This window comes from Hoplias malabaricus, chromosome X2 (genome assembly GCF_029633855.1).
Source record: "Hoplias malabaricus isolate fHopMal1 chromosome X2, fHopMal1.hap1, whole genome shotgun sequence".
NCBI lineage: Eukaryota > Metazoa > Chordata > Actinopteri > Characiformes > Erythrinidae > Hoplias > Hoplias malabaricus.
This window is the reverse complement of record NC_089819.1, coordinates 52856732-52883671: the sequence shown is the minus strand read 5'-3', so window position 1 is coordinate 52883671 and position 26940 is coordinate 52856732. Positions and strand designations below refer to the sequence as shown.

General features: G+C 40.5%; 2 pseudogenes; both read right to left on the bottom strand.

The window, feature by feature from the left end:
- Positions 1-26940, bottom strand: part of LOC136677419 (cadherin-1-like) — a 47647-nt pseudogene that overhangs the window by 9415 nt on the left and 11292 nt on the right.
- On the bottom strand, positions 9297-20704 carry LOC136677071 (B-cadherin-like; annotated as a pseudogene).

Below are 26940 nucleotides of genomic sequence, written 5' to 3'. Positions count from 1 at the left end.
CAGCCAGTAGCAACACACAGATCATAGTAGACTTCACTATAGAGGGGATGTTACATTTACAGGACATGGTAAACAGATCAATGTATAAGAACACACAAAATATCAAATAAATACTTAAATAAAATGATGCAAGGGCAGAAAACAACATATAAAAAGTTGGGAAACTATGGTAGCAAGGGCAAATAATCATGCAGAATTTGTCATGTGTGAGCGAAAAAGACTTGAGCTTCGTAGCCTCAGATTCAAGCAGGTGTATTCATCGTCTAGTGTTTGTGCTTGAAAAATATCCCACAAAAGAACATAAAATAAAAAAAATACATGTCTGTAACTCGCATTGCACATATTCAAATATTGGTTTCTGAATGTGCAACTTATGTGCGTGTTTATACAAGTATGTGAAGGTGTTTTGTACCATATTCACCATTGCAATTGTAGCAAAACAGTGTGTATGATGTTTTTGTACTTGTGTGTGTAGAACTGCATTTGTGCACCTGCAATAAATGATTTGTGAAGGTGTAACTGTGAAGTTGTGGGAGGGGAAATAATTTCTACAAGTTTGCAACTCCTAAAGCTATTTTCCCTGTGACATCAAATTTACTGATATTACACGTTACTATTTTCTAGAACTACAAATTTCACTGTCACAGATATTCAGGTGTTTTGCCCCAAATAAACCTCCATAGAACTTCATCTACCATGATGGAGACAGCAGCTTGTGCAATTTCCTACTATCAGCCACCATAACCACAGAGTCCAGCTCCACTCCAACCACTGACCCCTATTAAATGTGTGCTGTAATGATTCCCCCACCTCAGCAGCAAAGGACTTTAGTAGTTTAGGACACACTTGTCTGGTCCAGCTGCTTTCCTAGTGTGGAGTCTCCTCAGCTCACCTCCGACCTGATCCACAGTAAGGATATGTGGAAGCAGCAAACCATTTTAAATGATGGAGAATTTGGATGCTATTTACTCAAACACTATACAGTAAAAACACTTCATATTTCATAAGTATATAGTCTGGTAAATATTGATATCTGTTGTTTGTATGAACTACTTATTCCAAATGACCATTTTATAGACCAGTAAACTTGAGTCATTATTAAAAACACTGGATATATTATGGGAAGTTTGACCTTTATGTACTCTATACAGTAAAAACACTTCATATTTCATGGGTACATAGTATGGAAAACACTGAACTGATATCTGTTGGTTGTATGGACTACTTATTAGAAATTACCATTTTATAAAGCAGTGATCTTGACTCATGTTTAACAAACATTGCACAATTATGGGGATTTTGAATGTCATTTACTCAAAAACTATACAGTAAAATCACTTCATATTTCATAGGTACATAGTATGGAAAACACTGAACTGAAATCTGTTGGTTGTATGAAATACTTGTTAGAAATGACCAATATATAAACCGCTTAAATGAGGTTAATTTCTTTAAAATGAAGGGCTTACTTTCATGTCTTCACGCGCATTGAGTACCGCTCTGTCACTAGTATTTGCGCAGTAAAATCTGACGTGCGGCTAGTTTAACCATTATTTCTCAAACGGCGGCTGGATTAACCGCAGTGTGACGTGCAGACGATAATTTAAAAAGTTAAAGCTAACTTACCTGCAGTAAAACGATAAAAACTCCCACCCGTACAATGCTGAAAGGCTCCATTAAAGAAACCCCGAATCTAATCCGGTTAAAAGTTACTCCCAAGTGCGAATGTCCTGTGATTGAAACTATCCTCAGCGATAAATGGAGGAAGCGCAGCTCCACAGGTAAACGTTTGGTAGTTTCGAGAAGTGACGCAGACAGGTGACCCCGCCCATCCGCTTAAACGTTGGCCAACTATGGACTCGGGTCTCCAGTCTCCGTCCCCTAACAGGTGAAGTCTTCAGGTAAATATCTCCAGGATACTCGATACGTTTACATGACCACCTTGTTTCTCGCTCACTGTTCATTTTATCAGTCCCATTGGCCATATATATACTGGGGAAAGGTCTAATCCACCGAGGATTATTATTATTTTAAATAATTGATCTTCTCAATAATGGTGGTAATGTGTGTGTGTGTCTGTGTTGCCCTGTGAAGGACTGGCGCCCCCTCCAGGGTGTATTCCCGCCTTGCGCCCAATGATTCCAGGTAGGCTCTGGACCCACCGCGACCCCGAATTGGGTAAGCGGTTACAGATAATGAATGAATGAATGAATGAATAATGGTGGTGCGTTTAAAATATGTTTATAACTTGGGTGTGAAGAACAAAGGATTTTCCAGATGTTCTCCTTGATCGTATGGATTTGTTAAATCAACAAGGCACTTGATTTTACATAATGGGGTATTTATTCACTGGGGAAATAGGTAATGGATGATAACCACAAATAATACTGGACTGTTCATCTGATATTCTGCATATTTTTCAGGGCCCTCAAAAAACCAACACCAAGCAGGTATTCTATGGGATATCCTTCTTAATGTATGTTGTGTATTTAAGAGTGGATCAGACACAGCATTGCTGCTGGAGTTTTTAAACCCCTCGGTTTCACTGCTGGAATGACAATAGTCCAACAACCAAAATTATCCAGCCAGCATTCTGTGTGCACTGATGGATTAGAGTGGACTATGGGTTACTGTCACTGTCTTTACATCTACAAGATGGACCAACAAGGGAGGTGTGTCTAATAGAGTGGACAGTGAGTGGACACACTGTTAGAAACTCCAGCACTTTAGAAACGTTAGAAACGCCGATACACTCATACCAGACCTGGGACGCTGTCTGTGCATCACAGATTAAACATAATTGCACTGGTTATTTTCAAAATCTCAATGATTTTATCAGCTGTTTGTGTGTGTGTGTGTGTGTGTGTGTGTGTGTGGAGGTTGGGGGGACACACAACAATTGAGTTCCCATCATAGTTTCCTGAATACTCATTATGGCGGTAATAATATTCCAGTAGGTTGTTTTTTACGTACTGTATATATTTCCTAAGAAACAAAACAAAATCTGGGAAATACCGGCTTTATATCACTGTAACAATCTCAACAATATCATTGTACAATGGTTAAAATTAAGAAAAACTCTATCTTGGAAAATAAAGGACCAGTTCCCGAGAGTTGGGTGATGGAGGTAAGTATCATCACTATATTACTATTAGTATTATGTCTGTGTCGATGTCTTAGTCCAAAATACGTCACTCCATAGCTGTGAGGGTGTGAGTGACTGAGTGAGTGTGTGAGTGACAGGTTGAATATTCATTTTTATAATTCAATTAAAGTCATCAGACCTGATCAGACATTTGTTACTCTGACACTTAAACAGTTAAAGAGTTAAAAAAAACTTACAAACAAACCCAACAGAAGGCATCCAGAGAGAGGTAGAGACACAACTGAATTATTGATGTTAATTGGCCAAGGTTTCAGAGACTTTAATACAGATTAAAGGCTGTTTATGTCTTGATAAATATATGATTGTGGTTGTATGGGCTGATTGACAGTTAAAAAATCATTTTTGTTTACAGTGCTGCCTTAAGATTTGAATTAATCCATTTTTTAATTTCTACACTGTACATGTGTTATCCCAACCTTGTGGCTGATAACACCACTCTAAAGTTGTTCCAGCTGCAGACTTGTTGTTTTTAGCCTGATATATATCTGCAGTTATAGAGAGAATGGTTTACAGCAACAGATGAAGCTGTGCCCTGGGGCCTGGGATGAACTGAAACACATTTATTCAACTCAGGTCTGATAATGAGTTTTCAGTGTGATCACACATTCAGTATCACTGTGCTAGACTCATTCTAAACTCATGACAAAAAAATCATTCAGTACAAAATGGCAGAATTAACCACAAGTTTAATTGTGATGTATGTCAATGTTTTAATTTAATTCACAACTTTTTTGAAGAACTATGAATTTAAATATGGTTCAGTTAATCCATATTTGTCACATCCTGGCCCAGTCCTGTCTGTTTTCCCCACCATGTGCTCATGTAGCGCATGGCTCTGTTTGTTATTGTCCATGTCTCCGCCCATGTCCCGCCTTTGTTCCTCCTCCTTGTCAGTGTTGTTTGTAATCCTTCCCCTTCATTATTAGTCTCAGGTGTCCTTGTGTGTATTTAAGTCCCCTTGTCTCACTTCCTCTCGTTGGACATTTCACCTTTGTATTGTTTCGCTTCCATTGTTTCCGTGTCATGTTGCTTAGTCTGGTCTGTCTCTGTCGTTTCATTTCCTATATCTTGTTGTTTCCGTAGTTGCCTGTCTTTGTTTTGTTATATTCTTTTGTAAATAAAAGTAACTGTGTTTTAGCGTGTGCGTCCGCCTTCGTCAGTCTGCCCCACGTTCCTAACAGAATGTCCAACCAACCAAAGGACGCAGCTAACACGGCCATGTCGCTGGATAAAGCCATTAAAATAGCAGAGGAATCACTGGCCATAAGAGTGGGTGATCAACCTGCTATTTTGCAATCCTTCATGGGAGTACCCGGTGAATTTGAAGGAGGTCTCAACTGTAAAGGTTTTTATTACAGTGCAGACTTTATTTTCAATTTTTGACCTGTCCTGCTCCTCCTGACTCTGGACAGACCTGGCAGGCCTAAACGTGTGCTGAGGGTTTGCTGGGAACGTTTGGCAGAGGAACCTGTCAGAAAAATCTTCAACTGCCACATCCGGCAGAGCTTCGAATGCATCCCGGGGGAGGCCGGTGACATTGAGTCTGAATGGGCCATGTTCCGGACCTCCATTGTTGAGGCGGCTGAACGGAGCTGTGGCTGCAAGGTTGACACCCCGGGTGAGGGAGGCTGTCAAGCTGAAGAAAGAGTCCTATCGAGTCTGGTTGGCTCTGGGGACACCGGAGGCAGCTGACAATTACCGAGGAGCCAAGCGGCTCGCGGCTTCGGCTGTCGCTGAGGCAAAGACTCGGGTGTGGGAGGAGTTCGGTGAGAATATGTAAAATGACTTTCGGTCGGCTCCGAGACGTTTCTGGCAAACCATCAAAGGAAAACTCAGGAGGGGAAAGCGGTTTTCCACCAACACTGTATATGATGGGGGTGGGGAACTGTTGACCTCGACTGGGGACGTCATTAGGCGGTGGAAAGAATACTTCGAGGATCTTCTCAATCCCACCAGCACAACTTCCGCAGAGGAAGTAGAGTTTGGGGACCCCGGGGAGGGCTTGTCTATCACTGGATCACTGGGGCTGAGGTGGCCGAGGTGGTATGAAAACTCCTTGTCGGTAGGGCCCGGGGGTGGATGAATTCTTCCCAGGTTCCTCAAGGCTCTGGATGTTGTGGGGCTGTTCTGGCTGACACATCTTTGCAACATTGCGTGGACATCAGGGGCAGTGCCTCTGGACTGGCAGACTGGGGTGGTGGTTCCCCTTTTTAAACTCTGGTAAAAGCCAGTCACACACCACACTTTGGGGGAGCTCACTCTTTTTTAACACTCCTCTGAGACACACTTTTAGAGAATTTTGGAGAGGAAGATGTTTTTCTGAAGAACGTCTCTCTCCTGCTTCCAGCAGACAATGCTTCTCAGATAGGGTAGTCAGAGATCTCCCCTGCTCTGCAGACGTCTCTGCAGGTGCAGGCTCTCTCATGGCTCTCTTCAACAGTCTTGGGCCCCTCGTGGTCCAGAAAGAACAGATTTTTCTATTTTTATCTCTAATAGAAAACTATAGTTAGAAGAGCTATAGTTTAACTCCTGCAAAAATTCAATGCCACATCCAGACTAGACCTCTGACCCTCAAAAGGACGACAACGCCTCCGGACCAGCAACGGCGAAGACAGCCGCACGCACTCTCAGAATGACCTTCTGAGATGAGGAGAAACCTGCTCAGGAGATACCTGCATGGACATGTCTCTCTCACAAGGCGGCAGATCAACGATGATGAAGAATCCCCACAGAGACCTTCAGAACGCCACCAGCTCCGACGGCTGCGTCTGAAAGCCTCGGAAGAAAAGGAACGCCCGCGGTTGCAACCTACAAGACCCGCGTCTGCAATTCTCCAGGAAGTCGTGCCGGAAAGCACTGTCAGCGACATGCTCCCTGTCCATCTCCGGATACATAAGGTCACATGGTCTCATGGGTTGGTACTGAAAGTTTGCTGGGATAAACAATAGCCTTTCTAGAATGTAGGATAATTATAGAGAAATTCCCTCATATATTAATCTCCCTGTTCCCTCATTTCGCTGTAATCCATTTCATAATATGAATGTCTAATCAATATTCATTATTTGATATTACAATTAATAAACCAGTTGTGTGATAAAACCAATCCTTGGTTATTTGTTTGTGTGTGTACCTTTTTTGTGCGCCTAATTGTGAAGTAATACTGTGGGATTATCAGCTGTGCTGCGTCACTGTTTAATCGCCTGCATGAAAAGCGCATGACACACCCGTGAGAGGTTGACGTAATCATTGCATGCGAATCTCAGTGTATGTGTTCTGAATCGCCCAAAATCTGCGAATTCCAGCTTTTGATCAACAAATTTTGTACCTCTGATATACGGGTTGATAAAATACATTCATAAATGCAGGAATTGCTTGTGAGAAGCGTTGATTCAACCCATAAGTAGTGAGACCGCGAATCCAGCGCTTATAATTGCATGCAGAATCTCGTGCCTTGAATTTGTAAAACAACGTGAATAGTGAACTCGCGCTAAAGCGGCCCAAACAAAGATCCCTGCTCTTTTAAAAACTGGCAATGGTGTGTTTTCCCTTGAGTGTCCATACTGGATTGGTTTAAATTACGCCAAACCAGTGAACCCACCCCTGGAAACACGAGGAGCCCTGTGGCTGACCTGTGCTATTGCAACTGAAGTCAATTTATAGTGCCCCCTTTTGCATGACTTGCGTTACTGCATTTAAAGTTTCTCTGGTGCACCCTTGTGTATGACTTGTGCTATTGCAATTGAAGTCAATTTATAGTGCCCCCTTTTGCATGATTTGCGTTACTGCATTTAAAGTTTCTCTGATGCACCCTTGTGTATGACTTGTGCTATTGCAACTGAAGTCAATTTATAGTGCCCCCTTTCGCATGACTTGCGTTACTGCATTTAAAATTTCTCTTGTGCACTCTTGTGGATGACTTATGTAAGTGCAAGTTAATTATGTTGCGCCTGCTATTTTAAGCAGCGGCGCAATATATTGTTCTTCTATTTTTTATCATTCTTATTATTCCATGTTTCCTTTTCCACTTAACTCGTCCCGCAGTTTTCGAGCTATTGAGTCCGTTCCACCTGGAAATTATGCGTCTTATAGCGACAATGTGGGCTTGTATACAGCTTTCCGATACCCGCACTCGTTTGCACACTACACTCATTTTTTGCTCTGTTTTTTCCCAGTCATTTCTATGGAATAAATTCAATTTAATTTAATTAATTAAATTAATTTTCAAAGTGCTCTAACTCAATTTTCTAAGTCAATTTTCAAGCTAAGGACACAAGATTTCAGACGGTCGGACCCGGGTGCACCGGGACCTCTTGCACTCATCCTTCCCTTTCTATCCTTCCTTCAATATCTCTCCATTCATTTGAATGGGGGACAGCTAGAGTGCATGATGTCACCGCACTCTAGCTTCTCTGCCCGAAAACCGATTTTTCACTTTTCAGCCAAACAATTCGCCATAACTTCCTTATAGTTTCTCCCAGAAACTACTTTTAAATGGTAGAGAAACTTGTCCTTTCTAGCACCTGTAAATTTGAATATTTTTCTAAATACGGTTTTTGAGTTATGAATTTTTGTTCGGCACTAGGGAGGGTTTCGGCTCCCATAGAGTTCAATGGATTTTTAGAGTGGCACAGAGTGCGGTTTCTAAATTTTTCCGTCATAACACGCTCAATTCACACTCAATCTGCATCTCTCAATTTTTATACCAGATCGATCCCCAGAGTCTCCTTGTCGCAACGGTATATACAGTTAAGTGCTTTGGGAAAATCTTTCCAAGCTATAAGCATTTGTTCGGAGGGTGGGTACGCGCTCATAGGAATGCATTGAAATGATTTTTTTTCCTTTTTCAATCTTCTGCTGAACATTTCGCCATAACTGCCTTATACTTTCACCCACAGACTTCATTAAAATTTTAAATGGTAGAGATATTTCCCCTTTCTCACACATGTAGATGTCAGACTGTTTGAAAATACTGTTCTTGAGCTATGAATTTTTGTTTGACACTTGAGAGGGTTTCACTCCCATAGAGCTCAATGTATTTTAAGAGCGGGTCGGAACGCAGAATTTAAAAATTTTGCCTTTATTTAACTTGTCATTACACCATCAATTCTCACTCAAAGTGCAAAAATCTTTATACCATCTCAATCGCCAGACTTTCCTTGTCGCTATGGTATGTGTTGTTCATTTTTAGACCCATGAAAGTTTTCGAGCTACGGGTGATTTTTGGAGGGTCACCCCCAGGTCGAAATTCATTAAATCGTGAGTCTGTCAGTTGTGTTCTGTGAGCGTGCATGTGAGAGAGAGGGGGGAGAGGTGTGAAGGACACAGAAATACATTGGCAGTCTCTAACACTTTTTAAAAGCTCATTTTTAAGGGGGATGTCTTAATTATCCAGGGTTTCTTAAGGTGGAATTTTTTAAAAATACCTTGTTCAAAATATACTGGCTGTTTTTTCAACATTTTAACATTTATTTACAGTGGTCATTTTTAAATGTGGACGTCTCAATACAATTGTGGGTTTCTTAAGGTGGAATTGTTTGTAAAGGTGGAATTCAAAATGTATCGTTTTCCATTCACAGCCTACGGCGCTCCATAGAGTCCAATGTAAACTGCCTGTGGGAGAGTGCTACCTTAACATCAAACTACTAACAGCTTAGCAGTCAACTCCTTCACCATAGCGTTTCATAGGGACCCATGCATTTACTGTATCGACGGCCTCGTTTTAAGCGGGAAAGACGCGGATCGGGGTACGGGGGTTTCAGTGGCGCAATATTTCGCGTTTCCTCCTGGAAATGCAGACCTCTAGTTAGTACCTACTCTTCTCCTGCAAATGAACACACACCTGTCTAAATAGCTTCAAAGCACAAAGCCAAAACAGTAAGTGTGGTAGTCAAAATACACCTACATTAGCCAGAACATACATCACAGTGGATTAAAGTTTGACGTGCAGACTTGCAGATGCACACAGCCACATTCAAATACAATGGGATGTGCCCATACCCAGTTGCCACCATCCATACATGGTAAATGCACAAGGATTCAGCTTTAAGGGGGGGGGGGGGAGAAAAAATATATAAAAAAGACAAAATGGCAAGCATTTATTTCATATATAAAAAAAAATTAAACAAATCTGCATATACAACTTACAAATGTCTACATAGAAATGTTCAAGGAAAAATGAACAGGAAATTCTTGTACAAGAACAGCTACAAAAAAAATGTGCCTGACAAACATTCATGAAGCATTAACTGATGGCTTTGATTTTTTCATCTGTACCTCAGTGCTTTGAAAAGCATACATAAGATTAGCCATTATTAAAATCAAGAGGACTGTCACAAAAAATAAAATAAATGCCTATAATGCTGCTACAGTATTCAAGACAAGGTCATATGACACCCATAAAACTGTCCCATATTGTAGTTATCCATCAGTACACACAATTGATGCCAACTCAGCCATTTAACTCGTTCACACCCATTTATTTACAGCTCAGTCCTCTCCTCCTCCGTACATGTCAGCAAGCTTCTTGAAGCGCAAACCCCATTCGCCAAGGCAGTTGTAGTCCTGGACTCCGGAGCTGGAAGAGTTGAGGGAGCTAAGACTGCCGGCCTCCGATCCACCTCCCTCGTAGTCAAACACCAGCAGCAAGTCATAGGTGGGAGCTGTGGAGTCATTGGTCGCTGCTTTCAGACTCTGCAGCACAGGTATGCAACAGTCAGTGCTATATATTCACATAGTTCTCCAAGTGTAATTTATTAAAGGTAGTCATACAAATCTCAGAGCTGAAGTAAATAAAAGTCCACAGAATATAGTTGTCTCTCCCAACTCCTAAGACTGAATCATACTGAATGAAATGTGAATGTCAGAGACGTTAAATAGATTTCTTCATTTCACAAAAAAGATTTAACACTAGCTAAATGCATTTGACTGATAAACATTACAGGATCTTCACCAAATGGGGAAAGAACAGACCACAATTTAGGAAACACCTTTGTTTGTATCTGCTTTTGGAGACTCAAGCACCACGTGACGTAAAAAAGAAAATACTTCTGAGGTTTGTCAGAAAATGCTGTAATTGCTGGTAAACATTCATTTTTACACACATCACATATTTCATGTGCAAAATCATCCATTAATGATGCATTCTAATTAATTTATATCCAAAAATCTGTGCTCATTGTCTAATAAATCTCAATAAATACACCAATGGCTATGTAACGCTAACTATGCTAACAGGTAAAGATTATATTGTGGCCTACTACCTACACAAACAAAATCCATTTAGAATGTTACTTTTAATTCTGCTACACGTTTTCCTAAAGCAGGTGTCTCAATCCTTAAGGCCCTCTCAGACTTACATCATCAATGAAGTTACCAATCTCATCAGGGTTGGCAGGGCGTGGCCGGCACTGTGGCGCAGGCATAGTACTCAACAAGCAGCGGCTTACTCTTCACCCCAGTCCTCCTCCTTATGCACAGAAGCAGCAGGAGGAGCAGCACTGCGTAGGGAGCACATTCATAAATCAATAAATGTACCTTCAAAAGCACAACATTGGCATTCAACATTTTAGGTAGAAAATCTAAATAAAATCCCTGGAACTGAAAGGTGGGGGGTGTGAAATCAAATGCTACTAAACAACAGAATACTGTACAAACATGTTCCGTATTTAAAAAGGTATTTACAGTGTCTTGAGGGCTCCTCCTCAGTGATAGTTCTTTCTGACTGTGTATGCATAATTACACATGGTGATATATAGAATAACTTACATAGCAGAGCCAAGATAGCCCCCAGAAATCCAAGAAAGGCAGGCAGATGAAAACCCGCAGTGTACTTGTCTAAGCATTGCACATCTGAGCCAGTGCAATCACACACTGAGGCCTCCACGGTGTTGTCCTGAAACATGAGAGCGTTGTCATGTACCCTCAGATCAATGTTGTAAATTCCGCTTTGCAGTGCAGTCTTGAGCGTGAGTAAAATTGCAGTTCCTACACAAAAAGGGAAAATAAAATTCACACACAAATCAGCCATAATTCATTTAAATTTTAAGAAAAAGGGTTCTAACTGATCCAGGCTATAGACATTCCATTTAACAGTTGAATGTTTCTCAACACCCAAAACACTGAGAAAAGGTTACACTGAATTTCTCATTTACACCTATATTCAGTGTCATTGTACAAATTTTCCCCCCATCACAAGCAGTAAAACAGGAGTAAAATTGGATGGGATGAAGGAAAATACCATTTGGATCCATCTTAGCAGTCCAGTTGTTCTTGCTATCGTCCCGGAGTTCCACTTTGAAAGGGGCAGCAAAGCGAGGCCCATCGTCATCAATCACATTCAGCACCAATGTCTCTGGATCCTTATTGCACAATTGAATCACTCTATCGTCAATAACGGGATAGTTGTCATTCACATCCTCCAAAGTAATCACAAGGGTTCCTGTACCAGTGGCTTTAGGGTAATCTGCAAACAAGTAAAAAGCCTGATAGGAGAAGCTACATCATCAGATATTTTCTACAAATGGAGCATGAGGAAAAGGAGTTACCATTGTCCATGGCAAGGACCAGAGCTTGGTATTTGCCATCTTTCACGAAAGGAGACTCTCTATCCATGCGGCTCCTCACTTTGATCACCCCAGTGTCTTCATCAACACTCAACCAACCAGCAGGATCAGGGCCTGCGCGAAACCTGCAATGTACAGCAAAGACGACTCACTAAGTCAGCTTGTACAGTAAAAGCAAAATGCAAAACACCACAATAGAGTTTGGAGAGTACTGACCAGTGAATCAAAAACTTTAAAGCAAACGTACACAATATGATGGTAGAAGTGAAGTCGGCTCTTACCAAATTTAGCTTAAAACAAAAAGTAAAGTCTTACGTCACGGTCTGAGTCCTCGCTGTGTCTGGATCAGTGGCGGTGTACACAGTCAGCTGAGAACCAACAGCTGTATCTTCAGGTACAGAAACCTCTTTCACCTGTGGATCAAACACTGGAGCTTCATTCACATCCAGGACATTCACAGTGACTGTGGCAGTGGACGTGGGCATGGGTTTAGCAAAAGGAACGTCGTTCTCCACAACCACCAACAGAGTGTACTTTGGGTTTGTCTCAAAGTCCAGAGGCTGGAAGAACACAGAAGAAAAGCCAGTGAATTCAAGAAATAAGACGCCCCAGGGTTTATTCAACTGACAGTTTGAAGTGGTGTCAGTGCTACCTTAACAGTGGTAATGATGCCCTCCTGTTTGTTTGGTCCTGTGCTAACATTAAAAACTCCACCCTGGTTGCCTTGAATGATCCTGAACTTGGCTGTCCAGGCAGGAGTCTGAGGTTCATCTCCATCAGTCACCGCCATCTTCACCACCACAGCTCCGACTTTATTCTCTGGGACAGACACGTTGTACTGAAAGAAAAAGGGAAAAAAGCGCTTGCCTTAACACTACAATAAAAATAAATCACTCTCCTTGGTTTGAACACACACACACACACACAAACACAGAGAGCAACCCGATCCTACACAATATTGAATTCCTGAGCAGAAAAATGTATTGAAATATTTCAGAATGTTTGTCGTTAAATGTCTTACTGAGGTCTTGTCCAATTTGGGGGCATTGTTGTTGCTGTCAGTTACGGTAATAATAGCTTTTGCAAAGGCTGTGAGGCCAGTACCCGCCATATCTGCAGCTTGAATCTCCAAGGTGTATTCAGGATAGTTCTGGAAAATTCAATAATCATGATCAGGGAGGTTCATTTATTATTGCATTACTTCATCAACTCAATTTTCACCCATGAGAGTGCTTTGGTAAGTCTGGCTAGATAGGAACATCTGTTAAATACTCACCTCTCTGTCCAGACCATCAGTTTGGACCCTGATCGCACCAGTCACTGGATTAATATCGAACATGTTTGGATTCGGGTCTAATGGATTCTGACTGATGATGGAGTATCTGATATCAGCATTGTCTGTGGTAGGGTCATCTGCATCAGTGGCTGAGACCTTCATGAACTCATACCCTACAAAGAGGGGAGGGGGTTAGCTGTTTAAAAAGAGAATGTTCTCTCCAATTCTTAAGTAGCAGTTGCACTGTGTATACATTAAAAAGATACCCATGGCTGAGGCTTCTGGAACCTCGCCGAAGAAAGTGCCTTGGGTGAAAACAGGATTATTGTCATTCATATCTAGAACATCGACAATAATCTCCATGGGAGCTTCCCCTTCGGCTCCGTGGAACTGAAGCTGGAACAGACAAAAAAGAAACATACTTGCTGATTTCTTCAATTCAATATCCCATTCTTACAAGATAAAATGGACAAATCCCACTTAACTTATACTGTCAGGACAGAAAACACTTACCACATATTCATCTTTGGCCTCTCTGTCTAAAACCTGTGTGACGTAGAGCCAGCCATCCTTTCTGTTTACTGTAAAAAGTCCCACAGGAGCCAGGTCTGCTCCTTCCCCAGTGATTCTGTATGTGATCGTAACTTCCTTAGCCTTAGGGGATTTGATCTGAGGACAGACAATTTAGTACAAAACATAGTTACAGGGATGAATCACTGCAAGGGCTCTGTGATGTGGCCAAAATATATATTTAACTTCAGTTGAAAACATAATTCCAATATCAAATATGAACAATATAAATGCCAGAGAAAATATTTAATATTGAATTACTGCCCGGTCATAATTACTGCTTATAGCTGCAACTGTACGCACCTGCACCATCCGTTTGGGGAATGGTCCTCTGTCATTTTCTGGAAAATTGATTGGTGGAGTACATGACACTCTCTTTCTCCTCTTCAACCCCCCTGAAGACTTTGAAAACTCTAGAACCGGGAGCGCTGAGGGAGATTCAATCTGGGGGAAAGAAAAAAAGAAAAGAAAAGAAAAAAAAATCAATAAAGTGGTTCTCTAATAATCCTTGAACTGTTTTTTTTAATACCACTTTTAATTTTTTTGTTTTTTAAATGTTCAGTGTCTGTATGCATATCACATAGTTGTGCCCTTATTTAGATCTGAAAACACCTAGCAATTACCATTGTAAATATCCACATCCTTCTACATGTTCTGTGACAAACGGTTAAAAATCTCCACAAATAAATAAATAAATAAATAAATAAATAAAGTGTGTGTATATACCCTCCTGATGCCTTTTAGCATTTGTATTTTATATCTTGACCAAAGCAATAAAAAGTTCCCAAATCTTCAGAAGTATTCATAATTCTTCACTCAAAACTCTGCATTGTTTAAGGACAAAATAATGCAGTTTTCATGGGGCACAAACCAAATATGATACTAACTCAGATAGGATTATTCATGTGTGTTCAAGGCATGCAGCCCCATACCTACAGAGAACCCAGCCATTTGTAAATTCAAGTTATAATACTAAATTTGCTTGCAAATTAGGGTGGGTTCAGATTTGTAGTCCAGTTCTCTTGGTGCAGACCAAACAAGAAACATGACATATTTAACATCAAACCAAAATGACATGATTATTTTGCGAACCAGTCGTCAGAGTCTTCAGCTGGGCTTATTACACGTATCAGGGTTGCGTGTGTTTATCTAGAGGTAGGTTTACCAACTGGATACACATCAAGAGGCTGTACAATGGATTAAGAAGTTAAAACGTTGCCAGATATTCCTCCACCTCATGAGAAGACGTTATGAGGTTTGTCCTCAGCTTTTTTTTTTTTTTTTTAATTGAACTGTTTGCGGGTTATTTGTTCCTCATGGCACTATTGTTACATCTTGGGACTTCACGTCCTGCATTTGGTTTGTTTGGATTACCTTTGGTTCCTATCGCATTCTCAGTGGAAATGAACTGAATCAGAGTTTTAGAAACAGACCAAGAGCCAATCACAGGCAGTTTCTGTCCACTTATTTGTTGCAAAAAAATGTTATAAGAGTGTTCGCACTTACTCTAACTGCACGAAAATCACACCAAACCAAAGCTGACAAGTCTGAACACACCCTAAAATATTAATTGAAGTGTGCTTTGGGGACAACAAAACGTTTGTTTGAAATGAAAATCAGACAAGTATAACACTCAGTAATACATTACAGGCCAAAAAAGGTCAAAAATCAAGACCCACTCTTTTGCGAAGGGGCACTACTCGAGCCAAAACATCAAGGAGTTCTACAATTCCTAATGTGTCCAGTAGAGATCAGGCTCGTCAATGGCATACCTGTGCAGGCCCAAATGAGTCTTCTTGCTGCTCAAGGTGGTGGTGGTTTTTCTTCTGATCATGTTCCACTCGCACAAACGCCGTGTATCTCTTGCCACTGGAGTCCCAAGCATGGACAGTGAACACCTTATGGCCATCATGAAGAGTGACCTGTCTCTTCAGTTTCACCATGCCATCAGTGTCCACTTGAAACCTTTTGTCAGCAGAATCAAAGACTGCCCTCCTCCTAGCAGTGCAGTCATCGAATACAACTGAATGAAAATAAAATATATAAATGTTAAATATGACGAGACCATCTATTTGACAGTCTTAAAACAAAAAATTAACAGTTTTTCAAAATCATATTAAAAATCAAGTAAATTTGTTAAAGATGGACAAACATGAAAAACTGAGAAGTGCCCGAATCAAACTGTATATGCTGCTACAACCTGCACCTAAAATTACACTTTGTCAAGACGACAGTAACACAGTCAACACTGAACCCAACCTTACACAGTAACAAATACAGATTTTCATAAACACACAGTCTGATCTGATGGCAACTCCACACAGTCAAAATAAGCAGTGCACCACAGTGACAGCTTTAAGTGCTTTCAGAGCTTTCATGAGAAAACAGATAGCGAGATCGTGAGCATTTTTCCTACCTGCTGCTAAGAATGTTGTTCCAAAAACGACTTGCGATACCTGACTTTGATCTCAATTTTGTCTTCTAGTTCATTTAACCCTGCCCAACCCAGCCTCAGTCAATTTTTTAACTAAGACAAGCAATTAACTATTGTTAAAATGTCAATTTAGGCACAGCATTGGACAAGTATTAATCTTATTTAATACTTTTCAGCTATTATCAACATTACATTTGACCTTAGAAGACACATCCAAGCTCACTTGTGTTTTTAATGGTGAAATAAATATCAGTATTGTTGTAGCAGGTGTAGCAGACATGCTAGCTCACTTCGTGTATTGTATGTAGCAACAAGAATCCTTCTAATGCTGACCTTGCTAACCGGAAAAAGCTTAAATTACTAGTCACGCTTAATCAGCTTTCCAATTAATTTTGTTTGAAAGTAACAATAGCACAGGGTTTAAAAAAATACTAGCTGAAATGGGTGTAAAATGCAGTTTGTATGAATAAAGCGTCTAATTAATTTAAAAAAAATAAACGGCATTCGACAACAGACACCACAGAACAAGACCTCTCCCCCATTCAGGCACAAAAAGGTTTTAAAGAGTGTCCAACAAACCACATCCCTCCAAACCAATCCGGAATATTTATCTGGAGAAGTTTTTATTTTATTTTATTTTTCTATTTGAACATGAATGTTTTAGACTCATCAGCTGGTGTGTTTTAAAAAGTGGAGATATCTTGGTCATACCACATTCCTAAAGGGAGATATTGAGAGTAGTGATGTGTCGGTCGCGAACGAACCGGTTCAAAGAGCCGGCTCTTGTAAGTGAACGATGAGAGACGGTTCCTGTCTAAGACCGAGCCATTTTTTTTCTAAGGCTTGTCATTCAACCAATCAGAGAACAACAAGCAAACTCCTACCCTCCGAGCTGAGACACTTGGACACTTCTGCCTTCCAAAAAATATATTAAGAATATGTTAAATCAGTTAAATGTTTGTTGACAGTTGTGGTTGTTTTAATCACTACCGTTGAATGCTGCTGTTTTGCACTTTAGAGACTATTTGTTTATTTTATTTCCCAGAAATGGATGATTATTTAATTTAATAAGCTATTTTGTAATACCTACCTTTTGGGTTCCATTGGCTATATTTCAGAGTTTTCAAGTGATTTTTGTATTAAGGTGTTTAAATAAAAAATTAAAGTTATTTATAATTTAAAGTTATTATTTAAAGTTATTTATACAATTGAATGTGTGAGTGCAATCAGTGAGTTATTACAAGACAGCCATAAAAACAATTGGCCATTGCAACACTATTTATTTTTAATATTGGACAGTAATATTTTGTCCATATAGTCATGTAAAATGTAGGTAATATTGTTCTGTACCAGTGGAAATAAGTGGTAAAACAAAGAGCCATTTAGGAGCCGAAAGAGCCGGCTCTTTATGAAGAGCCGAGCCAAAAGAGCCGGCTCCCCAAAAAGAGCCGAAATTCCCATCACTAATTGAGAGAGGGAGTTGTGATTGTACCTCTGCCGAGTCGACTCCCGCTGTGAAGGTGTTTTCTGTGCACTGTGAAAACGTACAGCTCGGAATCAAAGCCAGGTGAACATGGCGGAAACTCATCCGCAGCAGACGACAGTACCTTGATGAGAGGGGAAAACACCTTCAGTTATTTTCTCAAGCACAGGGACATGTTAATTATACGGAGTTTTAAAGTGTGTGGAACATATTTTAGAGTGAAATTAGCTTTGCAAGTTTTGGGTTAATTATTCTCTTATTTTCCTTGGACAAATACAGCCGACACGTCGAAGTTTTTCGCTCCACTTTCAAGAACGTTATACTTAACCCCGTTTATACAGGCTGATTTGGTGGATTTTTACAGGTTCAAGAACTAGCCTTTCATTGCTACAACAGTATTAATGTTAGCTTTATTAGAGAAATAAAAGGAATTCTTTAGGTCGCCATTTTAAAGAAAAACAGGCCAGTGACGTGACTGCGGTTAAGCCAGCCGCCGTTTGAGAAAACACGGTTAAACTAGACGCACGTCAGATTTTAATGCGCGTATACTAGTGACAGAGCGGTAATACTCAATGCGCGTGAAGACCTGAAAAAAGTCCTTCATTTTAAAGAAAGTAACCCCATTTAAGCGGTTTATATATTGGTCATTTCTAATAAGTATTTCATACAACCAACAGATATAAGTTCAGGGTTTACTATACTATGTACCTATGAAATATGAAGTGATTCTACTGTATAGTTTTTGAGTAAATGACATTCAAACTCCCCATAATTTTCCATTGTTTTAAATAATTATTCACGTTCCATGCTCCATAAAGTAGTTATTGTGAATAAGTAGTCCACAGAACCAACAGGTTTGAGTGCAGTGTTTACCATAATATTTACCTATGAATTATGAAGTGATTTTACTGTATAGTTTGAGTAAATAGCAATTAAACTCCCCATATTTATCCATTGTTTTTAATGTTTTGTCAGATTTCATGGTCACTTTTAATAAGTAGTCCATACAACTGTCAGATATCAGTACAGTGTTTAACATACTATGTACCATTGAAATATGAAGTATTTCATATTCCCCATATTTTAAAATGTTTATTCAAGTTCCATGCTCAATAAAATTGCTATTTCTAATAAGTAGTCCATACAAGCAACAGATATAATTTCTGTCTTTACCCTAATGTACCAATGAAATATGAAGTCATTTTACTGTACGGGTTTTGAGTAAATGGCATCCAAAATCCATAGAATTGTCCATTGCTCTTAATTATGAATGAAGTACTGATTTATAAAATGGTTATTTCTGGATAGACGGATAGATAGATGGAGAAAAAGAAAGAACCAGAAGGAAATTTACCAGCCAGTAGCAACACACAGATCATAGTAGACTTCACTATAGAGGGGATGTTACATTTACAGGACATGGTAAACAGATCAATGTATAAGAACACACAAAATATCAAATAAATACTTAAATAAAATGATGCAAGGGCAGAAAACAACATATAAAAAGTTGGGAAACTATGGTAGCAAGGGCAAATAATCATGCAGAATTTGTCATGTGTGAGCGAAAAAGACTTGAGCTTCGTAGCCTCAGATTCAAGCAGGTGTATTCATCGTCTAGTGTTTGTGCTTGAAAAATATCCCACAAAAGAACATAAAATAAAAAAAATACATGTCTGTAACTCGCATTGCACATATTCAAATATTGGTTTCTGAATGTGCAACTTATGTGCGTGTTTATACAAGTATGTGAAGGTGTTTTGTACCATATTCACCATTGCAATTGTAGCAAAACAGTGTGTATGATGTTTTTGTACTTGTGTGTGTAGAACTGCATTTGTGCACCTGCAATAAATGATTTGTGAAGGTGTAACTGTGAAGTTGTGGGAGGGGAAATAATTTCTACAAGTTTGCAACTCCTAAAGCTATTTTCCCTGTGACATCAAATTTACTGATATTACACGTTACTATTTTCTAGAACTACAAATTTCACTGTCACAGATATTCAGGTGTTTTGCCCCAAATAAACCTCCATAGAACTTCATCTACCATGATGGAGACAGCAGCTTGTGCAATTTCCTACTATCAGCCACCATAACCACAGAGTCCAGCTCCACTCCAACCACTGACCCCTATTAAATGTGTGCTGTAATGATTCCCCCACCTCAGCAGCAAAGGACTTTAGTAGTTTAGGACACACTTGTCTGGTCCAGCTGCTTTCCTAGTGTGGAGTCTCCTCAGCTCACCTCCGACCTGATCCACAGTAAGGATATGTGGAAGCAGCAAACCATTTTAAATGATGGAGAATTTGGATGCTATTTACTCAAACACTATACAGTAAAAACACTTCATATTTCATAAGTATATAGTCTGGTAAATATTGATATCTGTTGTTTGTATGAACTACTTATTCCAAATGACCATTTTATAGACCAGTAAACTTGAGTCATTATTAAAAACACTGGATATATTATGGGAAGTTTGACCTTTATGTACTCTATACAGTAAAAACACTTCATATTTCATGGGTACATAGTATGGAAAACACTGAACTGATATCTGTTGGTTGTATGGACTACTTATTAGAAATTACCATTTTATAAAGCAGTGATCTTGACTCATGTTTAACAAACATTGCACAATTATGGGGATTTTGAATGTCATTTACTCAAAAACTATACAGTAAAATCACTTCATATTTCATAGGTACATAGTATGGAAAACACTGAACTGAAATCTGTTGGTTGTATGAAATACTTGTTAGAAATGACCAATATATAAACCGCTTAAATGAGGTTAATTTCTTTAAAATGAAGGGCTTACTTTCATGTCTTCACGCGCATTGAGTACCGCTCTGTCACTAGTATTTGCGCAGTAAAATCTGACGTGCGGCTAGTTTAACCATTATTTCTCAAACGGCGGCTGGATTAACCGCAGTGTGACGTGCAGACGATAATTTAAAAAGTTAAAGCTAACTTACCTGCAGTAAAACGATAAAAACTCCCACCCGTACAATGCTGAAAGGCTCCATTAAAGAAACCCCGAATCTAATCCGGTTAAAAGTTACTCCCAAGTGCGAATGTCCTGTGATTGAAACTATCCTCAGCGATAAATGGAGGAAGCGCAGCTCCACAGGTAAACGTTTGGTAGTTTCGAGAAGTGACGCAGACAGGTGACCCCGCCCATCCGCTTAAACGTTGGCCAACTATGGACTCGGGTCTCCAGTCTCCGTCCCCTAACAGGTGAAGTCTTCAGGTAAATATCTCCAGGATACTCGATACGTTTACATGACCACCTTGTTTCTCGCTCACTGTTCATTTTATCAGTCCCATTGGCCATATATATACTGGGGAAAGGTCTAATCCACCGAGGATTATTATTATTTTAAATAATTGATCTTCTCAATAATGGTGGTAATGTGTGTGTGTGTCTGTGTTGCCCTGTGAAGGACTGGCGCCCCCTCCAGGGTGTATTCCCGCCTTGCGCCCAATGATTCCAGGTAGGCTCTGGACCCACCGCGACCCCGAATTGGGTAAGCGGTTACAGATAATGAATGAATGAATGAATGAATAATGGTGGTGCGTTTAAAATATGTTTATAACTTGGGTGTGAAGAACAAAGGATTTTCCAGATGTTCTCCTTGATCGTATGGATTTGTTAAATCAACAAGGCACTTGATTTTACATAATGGGGTATTTATTCACTGGGGAAATAGGTAATGGATGATAACCACAAATAATACTGGACTGTTCATCTGATATTCTGCATATTTTTCAGGGCCCTCAAAAAACCAACACCAAGCAGGTATTCTATGGGATATCCTTCTTAATGTATGTTGTGTATTTAAGAGTGGATCAGACACAGCATTGCTGCTGGAGTTTTTAAACCCCTCGGTTTCACTGCTGGAATGACAATAGTCCAACAACCAAAATTATCCAGCCAGCATTCTGTGTGCACTGATGGATTAGAGTGGACTATGGGTTACTGTCACTGTCTTTACATCTACAAGATGGACCAACAAGGGAGGTGTGTCTAATAGAGTGGACAGTGAGTGGACACACTGTTAGAAACTCCAGCACTTTAGAAACGTTAGAAACGCCGATACACTCATACCAGACCTGGGACGCTGTCTGTGCATCACAGATTAAACATAATTGCACTGGTTATTTTCAAAATCTCAATGATTTTATCAGCTGTTTGTGTGTGTGTGTGTGTGTGTGTGTGTGTGTGGAGGTTGGGGGGACACACAACAATTGAGTTCCCATCATAGTTTCCTGAATACTCATTATGGCGGTAATAATATTCCAGTAGGTTGTTTTTTACGTACTGTATATATTTCCTAAGAAACAAAACAAAATCTGGGAAATACCGGCTTTATATCACTGTAACAATCTCAACAATATCATTGTACAATGGTTAAAATTAAGAAAAACTCTATCTTGGAAAATAAAGGACCAGTTCCCGAGAGTTGGGTGATGGAGGTAAGTATCATCACTATATTACTATTAGTATTATGTCTGTGTCGATGTCTTAGTCCAAAATACGTCACTCCATAGCTGTGAGGGTGTGAGTGACTGAGTGAGTGTGTGAGTGACAGGTTGAATATTCATTTTTATAATTCAATTAAAGTCATCAGACCTGATCAGACATTTGTTACTCTGACACTTAAACAGTTAAAGAGTTAAAAAAAACTTACAAACAAACCCAACAGAAGGCATCCAGAGAGAGGTAGAGACACAACTGAATTATTGATGTTAATTGGCCAAGGTTTCAGAGACTTTAATACAGATTAAAGGCTGTTTATGTCTTGATAAATATATGATTGTGGTTGTATGGGCTGATTGACAGTTAAAAAATCATTTTTGTTTACAGTGCTGCCTTAAGATTTGAATTAATCCATTTTTTAATTTCTACACTGTACATGTGTTATCCCAACCTTGTGGCTGATAACACCACTCTAAAGTTGTTCCAGCTGCAGACTTGTTGTTTTTAGCCTGATATATATCTGCAGTTATAGAGAGAATGGTTTACAGCAACAGATGAAGCTGTGCCCTGGGGCCTGGGATGAACTGAAACACATTTATTCAACTCAGGTCTGATAATGAGTTTTCAGTGTGATCACACATTCAGTATCACTGTGCTAGACTCATTCTAAACTCATGACAAAAAAATCATTCAGTACAAAATGGCAGAATTAACCACAAGTTTAATTGTGATGTATGTCAATGTTTTAATTTAATTCACAACTTTTTTGAAGAACTATGAATTTAAATATGGTTCAGTTAATCCATATTTGTCACATCCTGGCCCAGTCCTGTCTGTTTTCCCCACCATGTGCTCATGTAGCGCATGGCTCTGTTTGTTATTGTCCATGTCTCCGCCCATGTCCCGCCTTTGTTCCTCCTCCTTGTCAGTGTTGTTTGTAATCCTTCCCCTTCATTATTAGTCTCAGGTGTCCTTGTGTGTATTTAAGTCCCCTTGTCTCACTTCCTCTCGTTGGACATTTCACCTTTGTATTGTTTCGCTTCCATTGTTTCCGTGTCATGTTGCTTAGTCTGGTCTGTCTCTGTCGTTTCATTTCCTATATCTTGTTGTTTCCGTAGTTGCCTGTCTTTGTTTTGTTATATTCTTTTGTAAATAAAAGTAACTGTGTTTTAGCGTGTGCGTCCGCCTTCGTCAGTCTGCCCCACGTTCCTAACAGAATGTCCAACCAACCAAAGGACGCAGCTAACACGGCCATGTCGCTGGATAAAGCCATTAAAATAGCAGAGGAATCACTGGCCATAAGAGTGGGTGATCAACCTGCTATTTTGCAATCCTTCATGGGAGTACCCGGTGAATTTGAAGGAGGTCTCAACTGTAAAGGTTTTTATTACAGTGCAGACTTTATTTTCAATTTTTGACCTGTCCTGCTCCTCCTGACTCTGGACAGACCTGGCAGGCCTAAACGTGTGCTGAGGGTTTGCTGGGAACGTTTGGCAGAGGAACCTGTCAGAAAAATCTTCAACTGCCACATCCGGCAGAGCTTCGAATGCATCCCGGGGGAGGCCGGTGACATTGAGTCTGAATGGGCCATGTTCCGGACCTCCATTGTTGAGGCGGCTGAACGGAGCTGTGGCTGCAAGGTTGACACCCCGGGTGAGGGAGGCTGTCAAGCTGAAGAAAGAGTCCTATCGAGTCTGGTTGGCTCTGGGGACACCGGAGGCAGCTGACAATTACCGAGGAGCCAAGCGGCTCGCGGCTTCGGCTGTCGCTGAGGCAAAGACTCGGGTGTGGGAGGAGTTCGGTGAGAATATGTAAAATGACTTTCGGTCGGCTCCGAGACGTTTCTGGCAAACCATCAAAGGAAAACTCAGGAGGGGAAAGCGGTTTTCCACCAACACTGTATATGATGGGGGTGGGGAACTGTTGACCTCGACTGGGGACGTCATTAGGCGGTGGAAAGAATACTTCGAGGATCTTCTCAATCCCACCAGCACAACTTCCGCAGAGGAAGTAGAGTTTGGGGACCCCGGGGAGGGCTTGTCTATCACTGGATCACTGGGGCTGAGGTGGCCGAGGTGGTATGAAAACTCCTTGTCGGTAGGGCCCGGGGGTGGATGAATTCTTCCCAGGTTCCTCAAGGCTCTGGATGTTGTGGGGCTGTTCTGGCTGACACATCTTTGCAACATTGCGTGGACATCAGGGGCAGTGCCTCTGGACTGGCAGACTGGGGTGGTGGTTCCCCTTTTTAAACTCTGGTAAAAGCCAGTCACACACCACACTTTGGGGGAGCTCACTCTTTTTTAACACTCCTCTGAGACACACTTTTAGAGAATTTTGGAGAGGAAGATGTTTTTCTGAAGAACGTCTCTCTCCTGCTTCCAGCAGACAATGCTTCTCAGATAGGGTAGTCAGAGATCTCCCCTGCTCTGCAGACGTCTCTGCAGGTGCAGGCTCTCTCATGGCTCTCTTCAACAGTCTTGGGCCCCTCGTGGTCCAGAAAGAACAGATTTTTCTATTTTTATCTCTAATAGAAAACTATAGTTAGAAGAGCTATAGTTTAACTCCTGCAAAAATTCAATGCCACATCCAGACTAGACCTCTGACCCTCAAAAGGACGACAACGCCTCCGGACCAGCAACGGCGAAGACAGCCGCACGCACTCTCAGAATGACCTTCTGAGATGAGGAGAAACCTGCTCAGGAGATACCTGCATGGACATGTCTCTCTCACAAGGCGGCAGATCAACGATGATGAAGAATCCCCACAGAGACCTTCAGAACGCCACCAGCTCCGACGGCTGCGTCTGAAAGCCTCGGAAGAAAAGGAACGCCCGCGGTTGCAACCTACAAGACCCGCGTCTGCAATTCTCCAGGAAGTCGTGCCGGAAAGCACTGTCAGCGACATGCTCCCTGTCCATCTCCGGATACATAAGGTCACATGGTCTCATGGGTTGGTACTGAAAGTTTGCTGGGATAAACAATAGCCTTTCTAGAATGTAGGATAATTATAGAGAAATTCCCTCATATATTAATCTCCCTGTTCCCTCATTTCGCTGTAATCCATTTCATAATATGAATGTCTAATCAATATTCATTATTTGATATTACAATTAATAAACCAGTTGTGTGATAAAACCAATCCTTGGTTATTTGTTTGTGTGTGTACCTTTTTTGTGCGCCTAATTGTGAAGTAATACTGTGGGATTATCAGCTGTGCTGCGTCACTGTTTAATCGCCTGCATGAAAAGCGCATGACACACCCGTGAGAGGTTGACGTAATCATTGCATGCGAATCTCAGTGTATGTGTTCTGAATCGCCCAAAATCTGCGAATTCCAGCTTTTGATCAACAAATTTTGTACCTCTGATATACGGGTTGATAAAATACATTCATAAATGCAGGAATTGCTTGTGAGAAGCGTTGATTCAACCCATAAGTAGTGAGACCGCGAATCCAGCGCTTATAATTGCATGCAGAATCTCGTGCCTTGAATTTGTAAAACAACGTGAATAGTGAACTCGCGCTAAAGCGGCCCAAACAAAGATCCCTGCTCTTTTAAAAACTGGCAATGGTGTGTTTTCCCTTGAGTGTCCATACTGGATTGGTTTAAATTACGCCAAACCAGTGAACCCACCCCTGGAAACACGAGGAGCCCTGTGGCTGACCTGTGCTATTGCAACTGAAGTCAATTTATAGTGCCCCCTTTTGCATGACTTGCGTTACTGCATTTAAAGTTTCTCTGGTGCACCCTTGTGTATGACTTGTGCTATTGCAATTGAAGTCAATTTATAGTGCCCCCTTTTGCATGATTTGCGTTACTGCATTTAAAGTTTCTCTGATGCACCCTTGTGTATGACTTGTGCTATTGCAACTGAAGTCAATTTATAGTGCCCCCTTTCGCATGACTTGCGTTACTGCATTTAAAATTTCTCTGGTGCACTCTTGTGGATGACTTATGTAAGTGCAAGTTAATTATGTTGCGCCTGCTATTTTAAGCAGCGGCGCAATATATTGTTCTTCTATTTTTTATCATTCTTATTATTCCATGTTTCCTTTTCCACTTAACTCGTCCCGCAGTTTTCGAGCTATTGAGTCCGTTCCACCTGGAAATTATGCGTCTTATAGCGACAATGTGGGCTTGTATACAGCTTTCCGATACCCGCACTCGTTTGCACACTACACTCATTTTTTGCTCTGTTTTTTCCCAGTCATTTCTATGGAATAAATTCAATTTAATTTAATTAATTAAATTAATTTTCAAAGTGCTCTAACTCAATTTTCTAAGTCAATTTTCAAGCTAAGGACACAAGATTTCAGACGGTCGGACCCGGGTGCACCGGGACCTCTTGCACTCATCCTTCCCTTTCTATCCTTCCTTCAATATCTCTCCATTCATTTGAATGGGGGACAGCTAGAGTGCATGATGTCACCGCACTCTAGCTTCTCTGCCCGAAAACCGATTTTTCACTTTTCAGCCAAACAATTCGCCATAACTTCCTTATAGTTTCTCCCAGAAACTACTTTTAAATGGTAGAGAAACTTGTCCTTTCTAGCACCTGTAAATTTGAATATTTTTCTAAATACGGTTTTTGAGTTATGAATTTTTGTTCGGCACTAGGGAGGGTTTCGGCTCCCATAGAGTTCAATGGATTTTTAGAGTGGCACAGAGTGCGGTTTCTAAATTTTTCCGTCATAACACGCTCAATTCACACTCAATCTGCATCTCTCAATTTTTATACCAGATCGATCCCCAGAGTCTCCTTGTCGCAACGGTATATACAGTTAAGTGCTTTGGGAAAATCTTTCCAAGCTATAAGCATTTGTTCGGAGGGTGGGTACGCGCTCATAGGAATGCATTGAAATGATTTTTTTTCCTTTTTCAATCTTCTGCTGAACATTTCGCCATAACTGCCTTATACTTTCACCCACAGACTTCATTAAAATTTTAAATGGTAGAGATATTTCC